This window comes from Spodoptera frugiperda, chromosome 13 (genome assembly GCF_023101765.2).
Source record: "Spodoptera frugiperda isolate SF20-4 chromosome 13, AGI-APGP_CSIRO_Sfru_2.0, whole genome shotgun sequence".
NCBI classification, from domain to species: domain Eukaryota; kingdom Metazoa; phylum Arthropoda; class Insecta; order Lepidoptera; family Noctuidae; genus Spodoptera; species Spodoptera frugiperda.
This window is the reverse complement of record NC_064224.1, coordinates 7,306,626-7,327,992: the sequence shown is the minus strand read 5'-3', so window position 1 is coordinate 7,327,992 and position 21,367 is coordinate 7,306,626. Positions and strand designations below refer to the sequence as shown.

At 36.6% G+C, this 21,367-nt stretch overlaps 1 protein-coding gene and 1 long non-coding RNA gene across 4 annotated transcripts in view; both read right to left on the bottom strand.

Moving 5' to 3' along the window:
• Nucleotides 1–21,367, bottom strand: part of LOC118270204 (glycerol-3-phosphate acyltransferase 1, mitochondrial) — an 82,024-nt gene that overhangs the window by 19,079 nt on the left and 41,578 nt on the right. The window lies entirely within an intron of this gene.
• LOC118277062 (uncharacterized) lies at nucleotides 808–1,976 on the bottom strand. Its single transcript, XR_007705860.1, has 3 exons — nucleotides 1,692–1,976; nucleotides 1,237–1,618; nucleotides 808–1,163 (listed from the first exon to the last, which is right to left on the bottom strand). It is a non-coding gene; the product is annotated as an uncharacterized LOC118277062 (long non-coding RNA).

Genomic DNA, 21,367 nt, shown 5'->3' with positions numbered 1-21,367 from the left:
TGTCAAGAGCGGTATCGTACGATATTATGTGTGAAAAAGTATACCTCTGGTGTCGTAACATAATATATTATGCTAATATTGAAATAGACAGTCTAAACACTCAGCCTCGTAGCTGAGAAGACGGTGATCATGACATTGACAAGAGTTTTGCGAAAAATTTTATACGCTAAGTATTTTATAATACTCTTTAACGTTTCAAAAGTGCTTAATTTAGGATTAATTGAAATAAATGCTATGACTTTGACTTCTTTAAAGCAGGGGTTCCCAAACATTTTACTGGTTAAGGACCGCTTTTATAACTCTTGATATGTAAAGGAACACTACTACTATTAATTTTTCATGTGGTCCTACACTCTGATTTTTCCATTCACTCACATAATAGTAATGACTTTTGGATTATTGAAATCAATTGCCTTTTGATTGTCTCCATTGATATTAGTTTAATTCGAGCATTAACTGTAGTATTTATTGGACAGAGGTGTAGTCTTGTGTGTATTTTTTAATTTCGCGGACAATATTTTAGTCTTCTGCGGACCACTAGTGGTCCACGGACCAGCGGTTGAGAACCACTGCTTTAATATGTATAATATGGTGTCTTACTACGACCAAAGCATATTATACATAGTTACATACATATTATGTGGATTCGCGGATTCGATTTGCTAGTGAAAGCACATACATTTTGTTATTTTAATTAATTAATAATTTTATTAATTTTGGAAATTAACCACTAAATTTAAAATTATTATTTTAATAAATATTAGTCAGTACTTACGGTAGTCGTGACCCTGAGTAAATAAAACAAACTTGGCACACCACCTGCCAGCACATCAACGAAATTTATTCAAATCACAAAATCACTGCACTTTTAAGAAAAATGTCGGAAATAGCTGAAGTCCGGTCAACACAGAAATCCTTGGAGGAGAAGTTCGCGCCCTTGCAGGACCTGGTCACGAAGCAGATGGAAGCACTCCAGGCTCAGATCCAGGCAGCCGGCCCCAGCAAGGACACCATCGCCAAGGTGGCAGAAGAGTTCCGTACATTTAGGGAACTCATCTTCGGTGTGCTGAAGCTCCTGCGAGGTCAGATGTCTGAATGCTCCAGACAAATAGATGAGCTTGCGACAAGGAGCCGTCGCAAGGCGTTGATTGTCCAGGGCATACCTGAAAGTGAAAATGAAAACACAACTGAATCAGTGCTCGGGCTCATCAACCAAAAACTTGGCTGCAATCTCACCACAACATCCATAAGGGCCTCACACAGACTGGGCCAGGCTAGTGCTGACCACCACCGGCCTATTCTTGTCCGATTCGCCAGTGTGGACATTAAATCTTCAGTGTGGCGGGCCAAAACTCGTCTGAAAGGGACCAAGATTGCCATCCGAGAGTTCCTGACGAGGGAAAGGCAGGCTATCTTCGTGCAGGCGCGTCAGCATTTTGGTATGCGGTCGGTCTGGACTCAGGATGGCGTCATCGTCATCAAGGCCTCTGACGGGAGCAGGTGCAGGGTCACAACAATGGGTGAGCTGAGTCCTCTGCTGGCAAAGCACCCAAGGACACAAGGCACATCCATCCATCCATCCGGGGCCAGGCGGGACGCGAAGGAGGCTGGCGAAAACCTGAAAAAGACAGGCAGATAAGTACCAACACGCAGCTTTATCAAACTCAAAGCAAAGACACTTGTGTACTTACTTAAGTGCTTATTCCGTCGATTGTTGTGACTCCTTTTTAATCCCTTTGTTACCCATGGCCTCAAATATTGATCAGTTACAGGTAGATTAACTTTCATATTATTATTCACATAAATATTTACACTATACCGCCACTTTTTGTTAATGATATCCATAATCTCTTTGTTCACTCGATTAATAATTTTGTTACATTTTTTTTTGTTCTTGTTTTACCCTCACTATGAAATATTATACTAATCATGTTAATTTTATAATCGTTAATGTAAGATAACATATCACGTTTGTTTTATGAGCCTAGTGACAGGTCAGCGGGTGACATTAATTTAATGGATGACATTTGACGGATGACGTTTTTGTAGTTATAATGCCTTGCCTTACATTACTTGCGTTTTGTTATGTATATTATGATTTTTGTTGTTTTTTCAATACTTTTTTTTTGTATAAAATGTGTGTTTTGTTGCGGCTTTGCTTACAAATTGTTTCTCTTTTAGAACTATTTGTTGATTAGTGGATGTTTCTTTTCGTTTTGTTTTTATTGTTTCTGTTTTCTTTTGTTTTACTCTGTTGTTGTTGGCTGGCGGGTGGTGCAGGGTTACCAGTTGCTACGGATAGTTTGAGTAGAATTAAAATTATTTTTAATATTATTCTATTTATATTTAATATTAAAAGTATTGTATAATTTATATATATTAGCATATTCTTATATATACACATATTTTTTTATTTATGTCAGACACTGATTCTTTTGTTTCCGCTAGTGATGATGCCTCTAGCAGTGATAGTTTTTGCTCGCTGGGTGATACCCTTGCAACCTTTATAGATCGCTCATTTTCTAATAGGAACTGTGGATTTTTCAATGTTTGCCACATAAACGCACAGAGTGTTCCCAGTCATTACTCTGAACTCTTTGACGCTTTTAATAAAGGTAATGTTCATGCCATTCTGATTTCCGAAACCTGGCTCAAACCTCAACTTCTGTCGACCACTTACCCCCTTACTGGTTACGTTCTTCTTCGTAATGACCGGATTGTAAGACGGGGTGGTGGTGTAGCTATATACCTTCGCAGTAATTTTCCTCATAAAATACTCTTGACTTCCTCTCCAAATTCTTCTGCTGAATATTTATTTCTAGAGGTTTGTGTCCGGGGGGTTAAAATGGTCCTAGGAGTTATTTATTGCCCTCCAACTAATGATTACTTCACTGAATTCGAATCAGTTCTAGAATCCGTGGGTTCTGAGTACGAACATTACGTGATCATGGGGGATTTTAATACAGATCTCCTTCTTCCCAACTCCTCACGATCCAAAAGCTCCTTCATGTGATCGAGTCAGCGAGTCTTCACATCTTACCATTGAATGCCACTCATCACAACTCTGTTGCTGATGACTCCTGGCTCGATCTCATTCTTACCTCAAATCCTTCCTTGGTTCCCTTCCATGGTCAGCATGACGCTCCCGGTTTTTCCCATCACGACCTCATCTACCTATCATATGCCCTCAAACCACCCAAGGAGAAACCTAAGGTTCTGTATAGGCGCTGTTTTGCGGGGATGGATGGGGAGAAACTTCGGGATGATGCGGCGGTGCTTGACTGGGGGCCGCTTTTGGAGGCAGATACGATTGATGATAAGGTCGCGGTCCTTAATGCATCCATCATTGGTCTGTATGACCGCCATGCACCCATCCGAAGGATAAAAGTTCGGCGTCCGCCGGCGCCTTGGATGACCAGGGGGGTGCAGATGGCGATGCGTCGAAGGGACCGTGCATTTCGCAGGCATAAGAGGAATCGCACTGAGGAGAATTGGGATGCTTTTAAAGCTGCGAGAAACAGATGCAATCAGATGGTGCGCAACGCTAAGCGCCGTCATATTCTCAATAATATTTCTTGTTCTTCTTCTGCCAATATCTGGAAATTCTTCCGGTCTCTAGGTATTGGTAAACAGCAAAATTCAGACCTTCCTATCTCAATTGGTTTAGATGACCTTAACCAACATTTCTCCACTGTTACAACCCTAGATCATCTTACCAAACAAAACACCTTGTCGTTTATCAATGGTCTGACGCGTCCTAATATAAATAATTTCTGTTTCATTCCAGTTGATGAGACGGAGATTCGTAAGATCATCCTTTCCATTAAATCAAGGGCTGTGGGTTGCGACTCTATATCCCGAGATATGATCCTAAATATCCTTGACCACATCCTATCACCGATTACCCACATAATGAACTTCTCCTTGTTCTCCGGTGTATTTCCAGCAGTGTGGCGCAGGGCCTTTGTCCGACCGCTACCTAAGGTTAGTAATCCCACCCTACCAACCCATTTCCGTCCTATCTCAATCCTTCCCTTCCTGTCCAAGGTGCTGGAGGCCTGTGTCCATAAACAACTATCCCATTTTGTTTACAAGCACAGTCTAATAAGCCCGTTGCAATCTGGTTTTCGACCGGGCCACAGCACTGTAACCTCCCTCCTTAAAGTGACTGGCGATGTTAGGGCTGGCATGGAGGATACCAAAGTGACAGTCTTGGTATTGGTAGATTTTTCCAACGCTTTTAATATGGTCAGTCACGATATCCTTTCGGCAATCCTGTCCCATCTTGCGATCTCCGGCGATTCATTGGAATGGTTCTCTTCATATCTTCGGGGGCGTCAGCAGTCAGTCCAGCATGATGATAATTTCTCTGGCTGGTGTGATCTGACGGCAGGCGTTCCTCAGGGCGGCATTCTTTCTCCACTTCTTTTCTCCATTTTTATTAACCTCATTACTCCTGAACTTCAGTGTGCGTACCATTTGTATGCGGACGACTTGCAGTTGTACCGTCAATCTGGGGTGGACGAGCTACCTGATGCTATCAGCAGACTTAATGGTGACTTGGCAGCTGTTCGAAGTTGGTCAAACAGGTTCGGCATAGCTGTCAATCCAAACAAGTGCCAAGCCATAATTATAGGAAGCTCTTGGAGCCTCAGATTGATTGACGGTGCGACACTGCCTCCCATCTCCTATAATGGTGTGACTATCCCATACAGTCAGGACGTCAAGGACTTGGGCTTAATTATTGATAGCACATTGAGCTAGCGTGCACAGGTTACTAGTGTTTGCCAGAAAGTTACTGGGTCATTGAGGGCGCTGTACCGTTTGAGGAATTTCCTTCCATCCTCCGTAAAGGCACAGCTGGTGCAGAGCTTGATTTTCCCCATTATTGATTACGCTGATGTCTGTTACTACGACCTGAATGCAGATCTGCTCAACAAACTGGACCGACTTCTAAATAACTGCATTCGATTCGTTTTCAACTTACGTAAATATGATCATGTTTCTGCACATAGACTGCAACTAAAGTGGCTGCCCATACGCTTGCGCAGGCAGCAGAGGGCATTGACCACTTTATTCTCTTACCTTGACTCTCCTTCTTCGCCTAATTACCTTGCTTCTTACTTCCAATATTCTTGCGCTAACCACACTAAATTTCTTCGTTCGTCTCAAAATCGACACCTCCAGTGTGTCTCTCATCGCACTGACTTCCTTCACTCTTCTTTTTTCATTCAAGCTGTTCTTCTGTGGAATGCGCTCCCCAAGGAGATCAGAGTGGCAAAAAATCGCAGTTCCTTTAAATTTAAAATCCGCGAGCATATATTTAAGGATTGGCAGTCGCAAAACAATTGAGGAAACTTATTTCTTCATTATGTGTATTTTTATTTATGCAGTATATGTAGTCGTTTAGCAGTAGATATATATTGTATTATGTGTATGTATATGTATATAATATGTATTATATATGTATATGTATTGTATATATTGTATATTGTATTCTTATATTTATTCTTTTGTACCATGTTTTGGCTTCGCATCAATCCGCTTCATTTCTCTGCACTACCCTATGGTTGACTGTTAGAGAATGCCTTAAGGCATTAAGTCCGCCATTCACTGTTTTTTTTGTGATGAAGTATAAATAAATAAATAAATTATGTAGATTGTATATGAAAAGCCTATTTGCTTATAAATTAACAATATTACAGGTGGTTATTAAAGTGTAAATCCTTATGATTAGATTCGGAAATTAAATTTCTGACAAGGCAATTGGTCATGCTAGCTGCTAGCCGGCAATTTCATTCGTGTGAGAATTATTGTCGTTAGAATCGTGAATTTTGCTAGGTAAAAGCATTTATGTGTCTGTTATTCGAGACTATAATCTCTGTGTGCCAAATTTTATCCGAAACTGTACCATATTTACAGCGTAATTAAATTACAAATATGAAAACACAGTCATAAACAGTTATAGCAATACCAGCTTGCTTTGCCCGCGTTCTGGGATAAAAATTATCCCTTATGTTATTCAAAACTATAATCTATATATGCAAGGGCACACGTTTTTCTCCGATGGGGAAACAGAGTGCACCTGCACATTACGGCACTTAATGCCACTGTAAAACGTACACCCACTTTTTACTGATTGTGTTATAAGTCCTTATGTAATAGGGGGTGAGCCTATTGCCATATACTGGCCACAATTCTAGACTCCGTGCTAGTCGTTTGTTTTCGTGAAATGAGTAACAAACATACATATCTACTTCCATTCAAACATTCGCATTTATAATATTAGTATGATTGTAAGAAAAATATCAAGATTAATTTTATTGTCGAAGATGAAGTGGTAGGGCAACGCAAATAGTTTATCGCGGACATAAATAGAGAGCGAGACAAGTCACAGTTACACGTGTGTAGATAAATGTGTGTGTATGAATAAAACAACATCTCCTGTTTTTTCTACTAAGAAGAAAATTTGTTAATGTATAAAACTATTGGGAATTTTTAAGTTAAGGACCTTACCTGTACCCTTAGTACGAGTTTGCTTTACGTTTAAAGTAACCGAAACGAGAGCGCGCTTTGATTGGCCGGCTCGAATAAACCAACCAATCAGAGCGTGCATCGGAATTCATCATTAAAGATATAAATTGAACACAAATCCCAATTACAATAAGCAAGCTCAAGTCCTGACTTCTTTTTTCAACTTGAAGTGAAAAAACGAGTAGAAATGGGTCACATGTACTTTTCTGTATTTTTTTAAATAGATGCTTTCTTCTTACCCCAATTTTACTTCTAGAAGAATGATCGATATCTTTGATCAGACATAATCTTATTTGAATTCCAACTTTCACCAATTTGTTCTTTTTTTCAAACAATTTTGTTTATAAACACAACTTATCAAATGAACTTGACTATTTCATTTTATAAGAAGCAACATTCATCAAGTGCGCGTGCACTTACAATGGAATAGCTAAATGATATTCCATTGTGTAGTGTAGTGTACTTCGAGAGGCAAATATGTCATTTATTTTATCGGATAAACAGATAAGGTGTTCAAAGCCGCGGAATTTCGAATAATCGAATACAAGACGTCTTCATTGAGTATCGATAATGCATCGATTGTTTAATCGTATCGGAGGGAGAGGTCGACGCACTAGCCGCGCGGGCGCCGCGCGCCGGTTGGCCGCGGCGGTGTCACGCCACTCGCGTCCGCCGCTTTGTGTTTAAATTTGGAATATAAAGCGGCCATTTTAAAGAGGCGATTGATCAACGATGAATGAATGAACATTGTTAGCTAGTTGCCATACTTCTGTTATCTGTTACTTTTATGTAAGGTATTCGGTCATCTGCTAGTAGAAGAATATCAAAGGTTATCTCAGTAGTTCAACATCTTGCAATGACTCAACTGTTATTCATTATTTATGAGGAAGCCAGTAACAACAGGTAGCAATAGTATTAAAAATACAAGTCTATACGATGATAACCACGTTATAGTACACGTGTCTCTTAGATTTTGATTGTTTCTAATTCCGAAGAAATAATATGATGAAATATTTTAGTAATATTGCAAAAATGTGTGAAGTGAGCACCTTGACAAAGTATGGAGGTGGTACAATTTGCATGTGTAAATATGTGACATGCTTATTGTACGTTTTATCCATAACATCATTGTTGGGAGGTGCATCTCATACTTTATTAACATAGTGAAGTCATCCTCGACATTTCACACGTTTACAATAAATACTTCGTGTTGCTTCAACTGCTTCCTGTGTAGTGAATGTATACCAAGACCTGATACAACTAGGAAATGGACTTTTGGATTTACAGATCTTAATTATTACCTGATATTTCTGAGCATTTTTAAGAATTCTTTATTTCTTGTGTCAATATTAGAGAATGTGGATACAAAATTTAATCTAATATAATAATCACAAAACATTGCTGACATTGCCTAAGTAATTGAAAACCTGTGCCTTGTTTTTGAGAGGGAAAAATCATCCAATTACCTACTTCTTCCGCATTGGGCGAGGCGAAAGGGAGCGCCAGACTCTTACTCTGACTAAAAACCAACCGTTCCTACTCTTGCTTTTGGCCCGATAAACCCGCTAGATAGTCCACAGCTCCGGAAAAATCAGTGCCTGCAAGACCTTTCTACTCCCAATCCAAATAACAAAAAATACAAGAAGCATCACATTGTTAAAATAAAAAAAGAACATCATCAGCACAGCACGCATCCTCAAACAATAGGAAAATCCTAAGACCTCGAAATAGTCCAAGGAACCTCGAAGACGGAAAATTGAGAGCTACGACGGCTTGATAAGGAACCTTCATGAGGTTTCTGTACAGCATACAGATAAGACATAGCTATGACCGTGAACCGACCTTGTACAATATCACGATAACTTATGAACTTACACCTGTCTCACACAGCTGTTAGGTAAAACGTGCATCGCTTTAAACTGGATAAGAAAATGCATTAAATAATTAAAACGTGATTATTAGTTCTATTTATGTTTTATTTATTGGTTTCTGTTATCGCTAATGTGGACTAAAATGTTATGAATCTGTTGTATGTGTGTTTAACGCGCTATTATCAAGAACTACTGGATTGATTTGTTAAAATATTTGTGTTTATTTATTGAAGAATAAGAATAGGGCAGAAAATGATTAAGACTTGAGAACGCGGGTGAAACCACAGGAAAGCGTCTACATCGATGCGTGTGTTTGTTTGAACATGATAAACTCAAAAACTACTGAACCAATTTTTCGACAAAAGATCGACTGACTCATGTGTTTGTTTATGTACTTTAAGTTTTAGATCCGAATTATTCTGCATGTAAAATCGAGGCCACGACCTACCTATATATCTTATTCTACTTAAATTCATTGCATAGTAAAAACATGTATTTTCCTTTTAAACTTCCGCTTTTTTATTTATTTTAGTGTTATACAAGGAATACCTATTCGTTCTAATAGTATCTTCGCAACACAAATGATATTTACACTCTAAAAAGCAACTTTAGGTATCGTCTATAATATAAAAATAAATCGAGTTTTTCTTCCTGACGCTATAACTCTGAACTTACAAACCGATTTCCACGGTTTTGCAAAGAAAATTCAGGAAAAATTCAAGAGAAAAGCAGAAAAGCAGGGAAAATAATTTTGCCGGTTTGCTAGTATTTTATATATTGAATGCGGTTTAAAAAGCCTACAGTTTATAATCCCCATTTCCTAATCCGTGAAGTATGCGTTTTTCCGTACGTCATTTGATAAACACACCAACCCTCAAACATGTGATGTGTGTTCGTTATCAGAAGAACGTCAATCGAAACGTGAGTTCTAGGTTCAAGTCCCGACGTTAGCAGGGAAAATAACTTGACATTAGGTCATAACTGACGCTACGCCATATCTTTGGATTTTAATTAATAGATAGATAGACATATTTTATCAGTGTTTACAAACATTAGAAATATTTGTTGAGCGTTGCAGTTTTCTTTCCTTGTTTATTTTGTTGACATTAAACTTTGACGTTTGTTGAATAATGTAATGTTTTATAGTTATGTGGAAACTAGCTGACCAGGCAAACTTCGTACCGCTTCATACATGTTTTTCTCACCTTTTACACTTTCTCTGGACTTCCATAAATCTTTCTAAAAATTAGTCAAATCGGTCGAGCCGTTTTCGAGTTTTAATGAGATTAAGTAATTTTTTTTTATTATTTTCATATGGTTTCAGTCGCCTCGAGACTAAGATCAATACAACAAGAAATGCAAAAAGAAGAAAACTGGGTTAATATCCCCGCATTGCTTGAGAAAACTAAGCGATATTTAATTAAGAAGTAAAATATATGTTTACTAAGAATGTTTCAATATTTAAACTCCCCAATCTCCGCATTCTTATGAGACAGTCGGTCAGTCAGTCAGTCAGTGTAAATATGATGATACTTTTACCGGTAAAATAACAAAAATTCTTTGAAAATAAAACATGACCTAGACTTGTTACAGCATTAGCTACACAGCTACCGTACAATACAACTGGTGCATTATGTAATCGACACGGCAATGTTCACTTTTCGTATTTTTATGTAACAAACGCTGTATACGATGAAATACTGTAATCTTTTTTTCAGACGCTAGTATATCGAGCTACCCGAGTGATGTTAAAGATTTGCCATTCGCAAATCAAAGTCAAAGCCCACAGGGCTAATGGCAAGTGAGAAACGGTCACCGCAGGCTTAAAACTGAATTCAACTGATCTGATCATGTATAAAGATTGAGTTTTGCCTTTAGGTCTATTGAATACCTGTCAAAAACCTATGTAGATCAATCTAGATATTCTAGATTAATGTAAGCAAAGCAATACAGCCTACATGTCACTTGATGGTAAGCGATCACCATAGCCTAGATAAGTAGATAAACTTGCAATCCTGCATCACAAAAGATGTTATGCTCCGTAAATTACATAACTAAATATCATTTGAAGATCACTTAAATAACAAATCATATACTATATTTTTGTATTTCATAAAGCTGAGTTTGTTGGTTTGAACGCTAATATTTCTGGAACTACTGGTGAGATTTGAAAAAAATATTTTTGTGTTGGATAGTCCATTTATCAGGAAGGCTATAGGCTACAAAACATTACGCTACGGCCAGTAGGAGCCGGGCAGAGTGAAACCGCGTGGGAGTAGGTAGATAGTATGTCAATTTAATCAATTACATCTATATATTAATACGTGATGCAAAAACTTTGGACCACTTTTTACGATAATTGCGCGGACGTAGGAGCATAAAATTTGGTACACTTATAGTTTATGTGTAGGAGAAGTGCATAGCGCTAATATTTTTCAAAAATAATGCTTATAAAGTACATTAAATCAATAAATAAAACATTACACACACATGCATAGTATCTGATCGTATTTGACAAAACGTCACAATCGATAGACATTGCGATGATATTCTCACGTCTCATATGAAGAGTTTTATAAAAGAGTTTGAATTAAATAAAAATTATCCTTCAACGCACGTTAAGTGGTATTGTAAATTAAATCATATATGGTCGAATTTCGGCCACTAGGCGACCACTAGTTATAATAATATTTTAATTAGTACATAATTTGCAGCTTCTTATCACTGGGTTGATATAAAAATAATGGACTTTATAACCATATATTTATATACCCTTGAGAACATCCTCTGATCGATAAATAGGTTCAAACTTCATATTTCATTGTGTAACATAATGAAAATCGCAAATACATAATATGTTTGTATGTTAAGAATTTTGCAAGCAAATAATTATGGAATGCTAAGTAATTGGACATACATAATAATCTGAAATAGTCAAAATATTTACTGTCTCGTTGATCTAGAACTCAATAAGACACTTTTTTTTTAAAGGAATCGCCTTCAATTTTCTATATCGTTTCCATTTTTTTATTATAACCTTCTCCTAAGTCTGAAAAATACAAAACCGCCTGAAAATCGGTGTAGCCAAAGGCGAAGTAATCGCGCACTAACATACATACATAGTACATACATATAGGTCAAACAGAGAACCTTATTTTTGGAGGCTGTTCAAAATGTGACTCTCGATCTCGAGAAAAGTCGATCTTTAGTCAGCCCTCTTAGCAAAATAAAGGTGCTATTTATGTACAGGCATCTTAAAAATATTTTGTTTTGCTGCTCATAAGGTACAATGTATTTGTGAATAAGCATATTTATATTTGCACTGGTCATCGTACTTTTTTAAATACGTACCAAGCCAAATCTGGTTGGCAGGACATCCGGTGCCTTTTAAGAGTTTTTAAAGGTTCGAAGGACCAAATTGGGGTATTAATAAAATAAAAATTATTACAGTCTGACGTGAGACTTAACATAATAATATATTAAGTGTGCTTTTCCACTAGAGATGTGCTATATAGCTAGGTTACGAAGATGTAATAGCGAAGTTGTGAAACTATGTGACCGTTTCCACTGATACTACGTTATGTAGCTGTGCGAGGAAGATGCGCAACTCGAGTATGCAGTATATCTTGGTATACATGCAACACCTCTCGCATCAGTTATAATAGGGAGTAAATCTATTGAGAAACTATTCTATCAAATTCTCTACAATTTAAGCAATACTAAAAGATGATGTTATTGTTACTCTTTATTGTATTTGGTTAAATATCACGTCGAAGGACCAAAGCAAGGTAAGCAAACAATACTTTGCTAAGGAAACATCTTGTTTGACTCAAATCTTTGTTTTACACGGAAACACATCCTTCATAGAACACGCAATAGTTTAGTTTTTGTTCGTTTTACTACTCAATATAATTCGCGTACTCAATAGCCATTAAAGTCGGTTTCTTATTTCATTTTAATATAACAGCAATGTGAGAAAGCCTGTCAGTGGATCACGAAATCAATTCTATTTAATTATATTTGATTGGTTTAATTAAAGTCACAGCTTACTCACGTGTACTATTCGAGGAAAGTTCTACTAATTTCAAGCCGCACCGGGACTCTTATTCTCGAATAACATAGTTAACTTAATAAACCGTAATTTTAGTTACATTAGTATTACTTACTATACAAAGATAATTGTTTATTACACAAACAATATTACGTTAGTACTTGCTTTACTTTTAGTTGAATATTACAATAAGCTGTAAATAGATTTAAATAATAAATAAACAAAATACACATTCTGACGAAATCCCCGTCAACCTTGCGAATGTCGGTGATGTGATGACTGACATTATGTCTCCAGGTCATGGAATCTTGCTTTTTGAGGACACCCAGACCATCCCTACACATGTCCTTAATTGGGGACCGAGTTAACAGGTGTTGTACCTCGGTTAAAAATACCGCAAAACCTGTCGGTAAATTTTTGTGGTATGTTTTTTGTACCGACTTGAGAAAATTAAAGTATGTGTGTAATTACGGTTCGAAGATCGAATGTTTGATGGTATTAAAATAAATATATGTGTGTGAATACCGTAGGTAATAATATTACGTCTGCTATTCTACTAAGGGATAGGTAGAATTGTGCTTTAAATAGTACAATAATTTGACAATAGTACAAAATATTTACATAAACCGACACCACTTATTAATAATGTGTAATTTTAGAATCAATTCTATTATTTTATTACCAACTAGCAAAATCGACGAACTCCGTTTGTTTCCGTCACCAATGATTTTCCCTGTTTGCCTGCTTTTCTCTTGACCCTTTCCTTTGCTATAAACCTCGCGAAATCTTTCCAACGAATGCAAAACCGTGCAAATCGGTTCGTGCGTTCTGGAGTTATAGCGTCAGGAAGGAAAACCCGACTTATTTTTATATAATAAAGATATACTCAATATCCAATACATTGTTTAACTAGGGAAATAAACCCAAGACCTAGTATTCAACTAGCCATACAAATGTAAAACGGTATTCACAATGTGTGTGTATGTCTGTGTGTTTCCGGAGTCCCCCTCGCACCTCTTAAACTACTGGATTGATTTTGACACATGTCTGCTCGGTTGATCCGTCCAATTAGGCCGTTGGTTTGATATGAGTGTCAAGGGCACCGTTATCGGAAGTATTTCGGTTATGTAATTATTGTACTATGTCACTTTACTAGTAGATTCTGAGCAAATATGATAAGATTTTTGTGCGGATATTTGTGAGTGCTGTCACGTAATCCGCAAAAATTTGAACAAATATGGGCAAGTTTTATAATAGGTTATGGTCTGGAAACATTATAGTCTAGGTAACTCGAAGATTTTCATAGAACACGAATTTTGTTAGTTTGAGCATTCACTAAAATAGCATGGAAGAACTGAGAAAAAAGCCAAATTCTTCGGGAAATTCAGACATCTGCTTAATAAAATACAAAGCAAAGAGAGGCGTAAATAGCCAAACAGCCAAAGACATATATCTTCGTGGTTATAAACAAGTAAATTGTGCAAATAACCCTTTGCACATGTGTTGAGGGGGTCAACGTACGAAATCGCGCGCAAAGTGGGCGGGGCCGTAACGGTAATAGAATTATTCATAGATGCTCCATACATCTCGCAAAAACTATACAAATAAGCATTCTCTACTGTTCATTGCGTTTATGAATATTTTTTATTAGTATTGCTCAGATGCATGGTTTTTTTAACGGGGGAAAATCATTCAATGGCTTCTCTTGCTCTGGGCGAAGCGAAAAAGTGGATAGACTTTTACTGACTAAAATCCACCCCGTTCCTACTCCTGCTATTCGAGCCGGAGACCTGGTAACCCACAGCTCCGGAGATGCATGAATGTGAAGGAAGCTGAAGAGTTAAGGATCATAGGAGGTGGTGGTCTTATGTTTGGACAGTTTGGATCTAAACGTATTAGAAGAACGTGTTTTGTATGTAACTGTCTGAATTTAACTACTGATAAATTCAGATTACCTTTTTGCAGTTAATGTTAACAGTAAGTTCCGTTTTAAAAACAACACCCCTTTTGCCAAAAACCCTTATGTTCGTTCGAAGACACAGCACTACTGTTATTATACCCTGAAGAACGCAAACCTCCACACACAAAACTTAGCACCCACTTTTCGCCAATTACATTACTACCATTGTAAAACACACGAGATTTTTGCAAAATCAAATACCAGGCTAATAGCCTCTAATTTCAAAAGAATAACACTTAAAACGATTAGATTACAAAACAATGTATATTATTAAGCGCATCGCTCTGAAATTATATGACATAACAATATAGTACATATATGAAATGTACTTGAACTCAATATTATGTTATATGCGGTTGCAAGAACGTCTCGCAAAGCAATTACCTCGCATACTTACGTCAATCTATGTATGTTGTGTTAGATATTATGCTGATATTGTATTATATTACATAAGAATATAATATATGTTTCCTGAAGACCTTTTCTTCTATAAGTTTTTAAAGTGACATGGTCACTAACATTATCATTAGAACTTGAGACAGGATATTTATCTTGTTATTCTTTCTTTTTCATAATATGTATATCCAATTTTTTTAAGGGTGATAGTCATCTAATTACTTCTCCCGCCTTGGGTGAGGCGAGTGTAAGACTCATATTGACTAAAAACTACCCCGTTCCTACTCCTACTTTCCGATTCGGAGCCCCGGTAACCCGCTAGGCAGTCCGCAGCTCCAGGTTCATAATATACCCTTAACACTTAGTTTTGCAATTGAATAGCGAACCTATAGCGAAAATCGAAAGAGGATCTTACATTGTATCTAGCACAAACAGAATTCCTTACGTTTTCCCTTTAAATCCCACCTTCGAATATCTATATCATGCCTATAATATAATATACTAATGTTACACTTCCTCAACAGATTTTCGACTTAACAACAAAATAAATAAAGTCGAAATTTTAATTGATCAGTACAGGGTAACTTGACGAGCGGGCTTGCACATATTATATACTGGAACCGAGTACCTATATATGTATCACAGTTTGTAATTTACAAACGTAATACCAACCTTACGGTACTCCCGGCGGCCGAACGTGTCGTGAATACTAGAGACGCGACCCGATTGGTATTTAACTATCAAAGACGATGCCTCAAGGTGCTTCTCTAGTTTATTTAAAACTATATTTCTAGCTGCGGCTTCACCTATTTGGAAAGTTTTATTAGAATAGGTCTTAATGACGAAGGGATAGCGAGATAAAAAAAGCAGCATAGGACATCTGAATCATTTAAAAAATATATATTTTTCGTCACAACGTCAACAATGTCACGCATTTTTATCCCCGAAGGTGTTAGGCAGAGGTAGGTAGAGGTGCACATTACGGCACGTAATGTCGCTATACAATGTACACCTACTTTTCACCATTTGTGTTATAACTCCCATGTAATAGGGGGTGAGCCTAAAATATTTTTCGTTACACATAAACACTTCTTCTTTATAGTCTCAAAACAAAGAACGTATAAATACATAAAGGATGTAGACTATAGACTTAGAGGTTACAGCCCTTTATCAGATACATTATCATGAAATATAGACGTAATCATGAAGCTAAACCTATTAAGTATGTTATAAACAAAACAATTTCGAAAACAATAACAAAGGACATTTTTTTTTTTTATATATATTATATAAATTAATCTCCACGGACTCGAGTCCGTGCCCTTGTTATACAAATATACAATTAGTTATAATTTACAAAAACTAGAACTTATTACGAAAAGGATTACATGCTACTACAACCACAAATATTACAATACAACTATTCTTATATAATACATAGGATCCTATTACATAACTTGCATTACACTGGACCTGCAGGACCAACCCACCAGCACGGTGAGTGAGCCGACCTGCTCCAGCAGAAGGCACCCGTTCACGAGCATGACTTGTGGGCCAGCAATCGGTCCGATCGACCATTATGTAGGGAACGGAGCGACCCAGCCCACAGCGCCACCGACTGTAGAGCATTTAGGAATGCATGACGTCTCCGCTCACGCGGCAGTGAGTCGATTCCAGCAGTGCCAGCGCAATTTGTCATCAATCTTATAAATACATTTACATCTACAATAATTATTATTACGGATTTTACTTATACATACATTTGCAACAAACACACACAAAGTAGTTATGTTAATGTAATCGTTTTTACCCTAATTTTATGTTATTACACTCATAGTGAGTGCAATAACACGACATTAATACAGTTTTTAATAAAAAACGGCAACGTCATCGTCCCAGCAACAGAACTCAAGCCCTAAACGAGCCCTCCCCGCCCAAAAGAGCGCCGATAACCGTCGCGTCCCTATTCCTGATGGCCATTTTCAGATTGTAGTCCCGAATCCCCTGCTCACTCTCACCCACCGCTCGTCTGATGATTTTGCTGATCGCGTCGTCACTGACATCCGTGTAGTAAACACAGCTGTCAGTGTGACGAGATATAGCTACGACGGCATGCGGTACGCTGTCGTGTATCCGCTGTCTCCTCTAAAGACATTTCGTTTTAATCTTCTATAAACATTGATAAATGCAAAAATAGACAAAGGAGTGGAAAAAGCGAACAAAAATCTCTATTAGTTTTTCTTTTAAAAAATACATATGCTTACAATATCTCTGATGCATTTTTCCAATCAATAAATGTGCATATATATGAGAACAATGCAGAGACATAGCATCGTGCAACACTAATGGTAAATGGTAGATTAGATCTCGGAGATCGCTGTTAGGTCACCAAGAAATTTAGTAGAAGATACTACTGCACGTCTCTCAGAAGCCGATCCGAGTTTTTAAATTTATCCCGGTCTATCTACTGTTTTTACAATTTTCATGAATAATAGTGTAGCGTGAAAATTGACTCTTGACGTTTACAAACCAGGTGTGACAACATCCGAAACAATTAATTAAAAAAATAGAGTTCCTAAATAGGTATTGTACTACAATCTAGGTATTTTGCTATCACATGCACTTAAAGTATTATCGTTACATAAATTCGCGTCCGGCGATCGATCTATGTCATTACCTCCACGACTTAATAAACGAGATAAAAAAAATATTAATCCTATAGATATTTGATATTGATTCTTGTCAGATCCTATTCAGTTGCTACCGTGATAATGAAGGTGTGGACAGCACATCAACGTATAACTATCAATCAATAGATTTCTAACTTTATCATTGAAGGATTAAAATCTAAAATTAATTAAAATTCTGTAAGAGATTGGAGTAGGTTGTTATGCTGTGTTTGTACTTAAACAGGTACGTACAAAGATACGCTAGAGGTTATCTAGGAGAAAGGTAGGTAGGTACCTACTAATTACTGATATGTAGAGGTATTAAGATTAGAGTGTGCCTTCGAAAATTTTATTTTATCGACATGGTAACAGACGTTCCTGATGTACTATTAGTATCTAACGGTGACTCCTAATTTGCGGCGGGGATTCAGGCAATCCAATGTGGAACAAACTGCAAACTGCCTTATTCAAATCTGACTGCGGTCTGCGGGCTAATAACAATGAGACGACTTTAAATACTACAATTTTGCTATCAATTTTACTGATCTCCGATGAGTTCAACCGTGATCATGGCTCTTGCGACAATGCCGAAATATCGGAAACTCACAAAAACTTATAAACATGGTAAATATCCCGTCTCAAGTTCTAATGATAGTGTTAGTGACCATGTCAGTTTAAAAGTTTATATTACAATTTTGCTATTAAGACAAGTTGGATAGACAGTACCTAAGAAGTAACATATTAATTGGATATAAATAAAAATATAAAAGCAATTACTATAATAAATATACCGTAACATCAATACCCACATGCAATACACTAATAAGCAATTTCGAATCACAATAACATGCAATTAAGAGCACATTTCGTTTCACAAGAAACCGATGATATGTAATTATGTCACGTAGAAAAACTAGCCGGCAGTTTATGGCCATAAACCAGAGTCGCTGACCTGTGAGACGTGGCGAATCGGATTCTAGACGGCCGGATAGAACAATTTGGCAAATATTTGTAATTCGACGAAAAACTTTAAATGCTGTAAAGCTGTTTGATTTGAGGAATATTGTGTATATATTTTTTTATGGTATTGGTGGCAAACGAGCAAACGAGTTACCCGCAACACCAGAGGAGTTACAGGTGCGTTGCCGGCCTTTTAGAAAGGAGTACGCTCTTTTCTTGAAGGTTTGAAGGTCGTATCGGTTCGGAAATACATACACATATGCATCTTATTCTATTTTAATACATAAATAAACTGTATTTTAAACAACCAACAAAATATTTCTGACACAAAATCAATGTCATTTTTGAAATTACATAGCTACTGCATAAATTATGCAAATACCACAATGTTATCGAACCCTGCCATTGCTATCATTTACAAAGCATAAAAAATAGCATTTAATTTAAAGATAACGGCACACAAGGTAGTTATACATTGGAAAAACAACATGCAATCTCCCATCGGAAACAAATCATAATATCGCTTGTTCAAAGTTCATTAGATAAGTAATAATAAAATTGTATTTAATACACATCCGTCAATATGAAGATATATTTCAGTAAAACAATTTCGAATGTAACAAAGACACCATAATTGTATTGCATCATGCATACAAATGTATTGTTATTTATATACAAACTAGCTTATGCCAGCGACTTCGTCCATTCATCCGTTCATGCATTCCACCAGATTCCAGACTTTAATCTATCCCTGTTCCAAATTTCATACCGACCCTTTCAGCATGTCAAAAGACGTGATTGAGTATCAAACATACACAGAAAGTCACAAACTTCCGCATTTATAAGATTAATAAGGAAGATAGATAGGTATTATCATCTTAACATTAGCAACAAGATGACTGCTGTGCTGAACATGCATATATTATGCCTCCCACAATATTCCAACATCGCATCGACCGTTTGAAAGCGACCTGCATCCTGTAGCATAAGTGCATAATCTTGTTAGATACTAAAATGCGTTAAATCATTCATTTTTTTAAGACGTTGCCCTACTCTAGGATTTTCTTTTCACATATCACAGAACCACATAAAAATGCACTCAATGATCTCTCCTTCGTATGGGGAGCCAAGGACCACAACAACGAACGATACTAAGATCAAATCTTATTTTCGCAAAACAAAAATATGAAATAGACTCACGATTAAATTAATTATAGAGTTACATAATAATATCTAAAACTATTGAGTTATTAAATGATATATTATTTATGTTAATGGTTGTGATAAAATTAATCCCACCCAAAACATAAATGTGAAAGGCTGCCAAGTTCGATAATATTGGAATGCTTCGCCTATAAAAGAAGTGAGATCTAAATAAGTACCAAGTTCCATACACAGACCTCAGTTAAAAATGATATAACAAGTTGGCAAGTTTTCACACACTTTGTTATAAACCTACTAAACGCAATGAGTCAAGTATATAATTTTCTATTAAAACTTGCCAAGTTATATCATTTTTAAATGAGGTCTGTGTATGGAACTTGGTACTTATTTAGATCTCACTTCTTTTATAGGCGAAGCATTCCAATATTATCGAACTTGGCAGCCTTTCACATTTATGTTTTGGGTGGGATTTCATTTATTTTTGTAAGGTTTATTTTCTTTTTTTCTTATTTTACTTTACTTTGACTAAATACAAACCTTCGTAACGAATTTTAGGTCGGTACGACCATTGGAAGATATAGATATTTTTTTTGTTTTAGTTCCTTAGGGGTATGAATTTACACCTTCATTATTTTTAAAACCGACTCACACTTGGCCATTTTCAGATTTTTTCCTTTACCTTGACCCAAAGACCTACCTCCATGCCAAATTTCAAGTCAATACGACCATTGGAAGTGGTCTAGGTTTTTGATGAGTGAGTCAGTCAGTGAGTGTATAGTAAAAATAGCGATTTTCTGACGTCAATATCTCAAGACCTACAATAGGTACATTAATGAAATTTTGTATTTTAGATAAGTAAGTAGGTCTCGACAGATACTAGAAATTTCATATGCGTAGATAAAATAGATTTTGAGTTATAGGTGGGTCGAACTTGGCCCGAAATGGTTCGTGTAATATAACCCACGGCCGGTGTGTCGGTTTTTTTGCTCGAACTTGGCGGACACACTGCCGTGTGTCTAGACATTTCTAGTATTGTTATGCCATGGGAACTATAATGCAAAAAGCAAAAGTGCGTCATAGAGTTTTAATGGGATATTTGTCCAAAAAAATGCGTAGCAAAAATAAGAGATTTACGTAAGTGGGTTCTTAAATTACGTATATACATGTTAAGATGTAGACTTCAAAATCGTTAGCAAACAATTAAAACTGGTTTTATTTAGTTGTTAAGTGACTGACAAGATATTACTTGATTTAAGGTCAAGTTCAAGACTTGTCAGTGACTTGAAACTGGAAATCAGTCAATGACTGTATAATAAAAGTTTCAGAGCGGTTAATGTCAAATTATATTAAAAGAAAGGTTTTCGTTCTTACATCGCTATTATAGAGCCAATTTGTTGATAACAGGAAGGAACAAAAATATTCACTATTATACTCTGAATATTTACCCGGCACTTATTTTTAAATTTATATTTGTTTAAACACAACGCAAGCGTTGTTTCACTTTTGTGGTATTACTTCGGTCGAGCCGGCCGAATCATGGCTTTTCCACATTTAAATTAGAAATATAAAGAAAGAAAATGCATTACATACAAGCTTCTCATCAAATAAACATCAGATATCAGATCATGTCCTAATTCTTAAAATAATAAAAAAAATATATTGTTACTGCCAAAATTACTTTTAAAGCTATTCGGATACACGGATTCGTTGCATCCAATTTACAAATACGGAAAGGAAAGGATGCATAATGTATATGAGTTCA